Source organism: Papio anubis, chromosome X (assembly GCF_008728515.1).
Source record: "Papio anubis isolate 15944 chromosome X, Panubis1.0, whole genome shotgun sequence".
NCBI lineage: Eukaryota > Metazoa > Chordata > Mammalia > Primates > Cercopithecidae > Papio > Papio anubis.
The window spans coordinates 9,531,990-9,538,484 of NC_044996.1; the positions used below are offsets into that span (position 1 = coordinate 9,531,990).

Sequence of the window (6,495 nt, forward strand, 5' to 3'; positions counted from 1 at the left end):
CATTTCTCTGATGATCAATGATGTTAAACACCTTTTCTTATGCCTGTTGCCATTTGTATGTCTTCTTTTCAGCAATGTATTTTCACATCTTTTGCCCATTTTGGAATTTTGGGATAGAATTATTAGTTTTTTTCTCCATGGAGTTGTTTGAGTTTGGGAAGTTTGCAGATATTTTCTCCAGTTCTGTGGGTTGACTCTTCACTTTGTTGATTGTATCCTTTGCTATGTGGACGCTTTTTAACTTCATGTGATACCATGTGTCCACTTTTGCTTTGGTTACCTGTGTTTGTGAGGTATTACTCAATACATTTTTGCTTAGACCAATGACCTGGAAATGTCTGTATATTGATATTGTGTCTGTAATTTTACTGAATTTGTTTAATAATTCTAAGTTATTTTGTGGTGTCTTTAGATTTTTCCAAATTTAAGATTATATCATCTGCAAACAAAAATAATTTGACTTCTTCCTTTCCAATTTGGATGCCCTGTGTTTCTTTCTCTTGTTGGATGGCTCTGGCTGGGACTTGAAATCTATGTTAAATAACAGTGGTGAAAGTGGGCATCTTTTTTGTGTCCCAGATCTTAGAAGAAAGGCTTTCATCTTTTCCCCATTCAATGTGATGCTAGCTGTGGGTGTGGGTGTCATACATGACTTTTATTATGTTGAGGTATATTACTTCTCTTTTTTTTATTTTTATCGGGAGACGGTTATGTGACATCTCTGTTTTTTGTTGTTGTTGTGGTTTTGTTTTTTTGTTTTTTTGTTTTTTTTTTGAGAGGGAGTCTCGCTCTGTTGCCAGGCTGGAGTGCAGTGGCCTCATCTTGGCTAACTGCAACCTCTGCCTCCCGGGTTCAAGCGATTCTCCTGCCTCAGCCTCCCCAGTAGCTGGGACTACAGGCTCGTGCCACCACGCCCAGCTAATTTTTTGTACTTTTAGTAGAGACGGGGTTTCACCATGTTGGCCAGAATGGTCTCGATCTCTTGACCTCATGATCTGCCCGCCTCGGGCTCCCAAAGTGCTGGGATTACAGGCTTGAGCTGCAGCGCCCGGCCAACATCTCTTTATTGGTTCAGTGTACGCCTGGCCTGGCGGCAGCCCCAGGTCCAGGGGGGCTGTAACTGGAGGTCTCTGGACAGTCAGTGGCAGCATCAGCAGAGACCCCGGGTGTCGGGGGGCTGCGGGAGTTAGCAGCACTGGTCTCCGCGTTGACAGGTGTCCTCCTTAAACCTTTTGCAAGGAAATGTCTTGAGCAGGGCAGCTCGCTGGGCCCTGCCCTCTGGCGGCTCCTTCCGCTTGTTCCGAAGCAGCCTGCGTCTCTACTCCATAGCTTTGCCGGCCGCCTTGTTCCCTGGCCAGGCATGAGGATGGGGACCCCAGTTGGCTTCCGGGTTGGCCCGGAAGCGCTTGGGTCCTCGCTGGCGGGAGCTGGGGTTGGTAATTTCCCGGATGGTGAAGTTGGCCTGCAGCCTGGGCTCCACACTGAAAATGCGGAACACTGGGCTGGTCTCTGAGAGTCACTCCGTTTCACTGGACATTCCTTCTTCCAGCAGCGCATGATGTTCCAGAGGGCGGAGGCGGGGGCATCCGTCTTCACAGCCTTATTACCGGCCTGGGAGAGCGAGACCCGGAAGTGAGCGTGGAGGAGGGCTGACCGCAAGGACAGGAGGCTGGGCATGTTGCAGCGGATGGTGCTGCTCTGCTGGTCCAGGGTGCAGTACAGAGGCATATCCGGAAGCTCCTCAGTGATGACGCTCAGGACCCTTCGGATCCGCCCCGAGGTGTGGAAGCGGCTGGGGTTAGTGCGCACAGCGTCTAGTACACAGCCCACGAAATCCAGGTCATGGATGGGCTCTGCCCACATGGAGCAACCAAGCTGGTGTCGCTGCCCACAGTGTTCACACTCGGGGTCACGGCGGGAACATAGGCTGCAGAGAACTTGACCCGGCCGCTGGGGAACTCCTGACGCTCTGCCGAGTCGCTGAAGGTGGAAGGCCCCGCAGCCCACACACTGGAACACCAGCGCCTGCTTGCTGGCTGAGGGCTTAACCTTGGGCTGGCCGGCGAAGACACGGACAAAAACACGCACGTAGAAGTTGGCGCTGTGCTGAGCAGCGGCACTACGAAGCGCTGGTAACGGTTGGCGCAGAGGTTCAGGCTGTGCAAGAGGATTCTCAGGGCCATCTTGTGACAGGCCCGGCTCTTGAGGGCCATGGTACCGTATTTGCTGTAACAGTCTCCCCGCTGTTCCCCGCCAGCACCGCCATGTCCGTGCAGGTCACGCACAGCAACTCTCCTTCACTCACAGCCTGCACAGCTGCATCCGTGAAGGGGCCAGGGCTGCCACAGGGCTCCAGATGGATGACGTCGAACCTCTCTGACACCCTCTGGTGCTGGTACATCAGCATCCGGGCATCTACTTGGCTGGGCTGTACCAGGTGGGCCATATCATTGAGCTGCACATGCCGGCGTATGAGATCCATAGCCCGGGCGGAGGCATCGTTTGCAACCACAGATCTGAGCCCAGGCACCTCTACGGCAAATCGAATGGAACATAGGCTTGAAGCTGCCAGGCCTTCCAGCACATGCAGGCCTTCCTCACAGATCTCCCTCACCGCCGCTGTGCGAGGTTGGTCTTCTGAGGCCAGATTTTCACTCTCTTTCAGTTCAGCCTTTTCTTCCTCTTGCTTTAATGAGTCCAGGACCACCTTTTGCGTATCCTTCTCTCCTGGCACCTTGATCTGGATTCCTTTGGCCCCAAGCTGAATGCGAGCAAACTCGATGATCACAGCACGTGTCAGGTTCCGATTGAATTCCTGCACCAGATTATAAAAGACCTCGTTGGCGCTGGGATTTTGGCAGCCCCCTCAGTGACTGTCATCTGCTGGACTTCACGTGGGCACTCTTCTCCGCAGGGCCCGGTGCCGCTCTCCATCGCTGCTGATTCGGCAGCCCTGGGGACTGCACCTCGGTAAACCGGGCTCTTTTCGTAACCACAGGAAACCAAATTAGGACCTGGGTGCCACCATGTTGACATAGTCGAGGTATGTTACTTTTATTCCCAGTCTTTTGGTTTTTTTTTTTTTCTTAATCATGAATGGATGTTAAATTCTATCAAATAATTTTTCAGCCTCAATTTACATAATCATATGGTTTTTCTCCTTCATTCTGCTGATATGATGTATCACATTGATTGATTTACATATGGTGAGCCATCCATGTATCACAAAGATAAATCCCAGTTGGTCATGATTAGTGATGTTTTTAATGTATTATCGAATTATGTTTGCTAGTATTTTGTTGAGGATTTTTGCATCCATATGTATCAGAAGTATTGGTTTGTAGTTTATTTATGTATTAATTTTTGATGTGTCTTTGTCTAGTTTTAGTATCAGTGTAATACTGACCTTACAAAATGCATTTGAAAGTATTTTCTCTTCCTCTATTTTTTGGGAATAATTTGAGTAGGATTGGTGTTAGTTCTTCTTTAAATGTTTGGTGGAATTCAACAGTGAGGCTACTGGGTCCCGGGCTTTCATTACTGAAAATGGTCTGTTCAAGTTTTGCATGTCTTCCTGATTTAATCTTGATGGGTTGTTCCTGTCTAGGAATTTGACCATTTATTCTAGATTTTTCAACTTATTGGTATATATTGGCATATAGTGGCCACTAATGATCCTCTGAATTTCTGCAGTATCTGTTGCAGTATTGCCTTTGCCATTTCTGATTTTATTTAGATCTTCTCTCTTTTTTTTTTCTTAGTCTGGCTAAAGGTTTGTCGATTTTGTTTAACTTTTCAAAAAACCAACTTTTTGTTTCAACTTTTTGTATAGTTTCCAAAAATTTCTCTTATTATTGATTTCTAGTTTCATTCCATTGTGGTCTGAGAAGATGGTTGATATAATTTCAATTGTTTAAGTTGTGTTTTGTGACCTAACCTGTGGTCTGTCCTTGAGAATGATCAATGTGCTGAGGAAAAGAAATGTATATTCTGCAGCCATTGGATGAAATGTTTTGTAAATATCCTTTTGTATATTTTTATTTCAATTTCATTTATTTCTGCTCTGATCTTTATTATTTCTTCTCCTCTGCTAATTTTGAAGTTAGTTCACTATTGCTTTTCTAGTTCTTTAAGATGCATCCTTAGATATTTTATTTGAAGTTTTTCTTCTTTTCTGATATAGGTTCTGATAGCTATAAACTTCTCTCATAAATTTGGGATTACTTTTTAATTTCTTTTTCACATTGTTCACTGTTGACATATAGCAATGCTACTGATGTTTGCATATTGATCTTGTAACTTCAACTTTACTGAATTTGTTTAATAATTCCAATAGTTATGTTGTGGAGTGTTTAGATATTTCCAAATATAAGATTATATCATCTGCAAACAAGGATATATAGACCAAGGATGCTTTTGCTGCATCCCATAGGTTTTAGTGTGTTGTATGTTTGATGTCACTTGTTTCAAGGAATTTTTCAATCTGCTTCTTAATTTTTTTATTGACACACTGATAATTCAGGAGCATATTGTTCAATTTCTATGCGTTTGTGTAGTTTCCAAAAATTTCTCTTATTATTGATTTCTAGTTTTATTCCATTGTGGTCAAAGAAGATGTTTGATATAATTTCAATTGTTTAAGTTGTGTTTTGTGACCTAACCTATGGTCTGTCCTTGAGAATGATCAATGTGCTGAGGAAAAGAAATGTATATTCTGCAGCCATTGGATGAAATGTTTTGTAAATATCCGTTAGATCCATTTGGTCTATAGCACAGATTAAGTCTAATGTATCTTTGTTTATTTTCTGTCTGCAAGATATGTCCAATGAAGAAAGTGTAGTGTTGAAGTATGCAGCTCTGATTGTATTGGAGTTTATCTCTTACTTTAGCTCTAATAATACTTGCTGCATCTACCTGGGGACTCCTTTATTCAGTGTATATATATTTAAAGTTGTTATATCCACTTGCTGAATTGACTCCTTTATTATTGTATAGTGTTCCTCTTTGTCTCTTATAGATTTTGTCTTGAAATCTGTTTTCTCTGATGTAAGTATAGCTACTCTTTCTTTTTTGGTTTCCATTTGCATGGAATATATTTTTCTGCCCTTTTATTTTTAGTATATGTGTGCCTTTATAGATGAACTGTATTTTTCTTAGGCCACAGGTGAGTGAGTCTTACTTTTTTAATTCATTCAGCCAGTGTATGTTTTTTGATTGGAAATTTTAGTTCATGTCTTTTGATTTGAGAGTTTAGTAAATTTATATTCAGTGTTATTTTTGATAAGTCATAACTTACTCTTGCCATTTTGTTATTTGTTTTCTGGCTTTTTTTGTTGTTTTCTCTTCTCTTCCTTCTTTCTCTTTTTTCTTTTTTTTTTTTTTTTTTGCAAAGGTGATTTTCTCTGGTGATATGATTCAATTTCTTGCTTTTCATTTTTGGTGTGTCTGTTGTAAGTTTTTTGGTTTGAGGTTACCATGAGGCTTGGAAATACTGTCTTGTAATCCATTATCTTAAGCTGATAATAATTTAATGCTGTTTGCATGGACAATCAAACCAGCAAACAAAAAGAAAACTAATAAAAACTATGCCTTAACTTTGTTACCTACTTTTTAACCTTTTGTACTTACTGTTTGCATCTTATTGTGCTATCTCTGTCTTCAGAGGTTGTTGTCATTATTTTTGACTGTTTCATAATTTAGTCTTTCTACTAAGGATAAGAATAGTTTACATACCACATTTACAGTGTTACAATATTCTGTGTTTTTCTGTTTAGTTACAATTACCAGTGGGTTTTGCGCCTTCAGATGGTTTGTTATTTCTGATTAACATCTTTTTATTTTTGAATGAAGTACTCCATTAAGTGTTTCTTGTGGGGTAGGTCTGGTGTGACTGAAATCCCTCAGCTTTTGTTTGTCTAAGAAAGTATTTCTCCTTCATGTTTGAAGGTGATTTTTACCATATGTATTATTCTAGGGTAAAAGTATTTTCCTTCAGCACTTTAAATATGCCATGCCATTCTCTTCCAGCTTATAAGATTTCCACTGAGAAGTCCAGAAGTATTGGAGCTCCACTGCATGTTATTTGATTCTTTTCTCTTGCTGCTTTTAGGATCCTTTCTCCATCCTTGACCTTTGGGAGTTTGGCTATTAAATGCCTTGAGGTAATCATCTTTGGGTTAAATCTGCTTGATGCTCTATAACCTTCTTTTACTTAGATATTGATATCTTTCTCTAAGTTTAAAAATTCTCTCTTATTGTCACTTTGAATAATATTTGTACTTCTAACTCAATCTCTACCACTTCTTTAAGGCTCTTAGCTCTGATTTTCCCCTTTGAAGTTATTTTCTAGATCCTGTATATGTGCTTCCTTGTTTTTTTTATTTTTATTTTTTGTTTTTTATCCTCTTACTGTGTATTTTCAAATAGCCTATCTTTAAGCTCACTAATTATTTCTTCTGCTTGAAGAATTCTGCTATTTAAAAAATGTAATGCACT

At 41.2% G+C, this 6,495-nt stretch overlaps 1 pseudogene; it reads right to left on the reverse strand.

Annotated features, from left to right (window-relative positions):
* Positions 1-962: 962 nt before the first annotated feature.
* LOC101003859 lies at positions 963-3,008 on the reverse strand (annotated as a pseudogene).
* Positions 3,009-6,495: the final 3,487 nt, after the last annotated feature.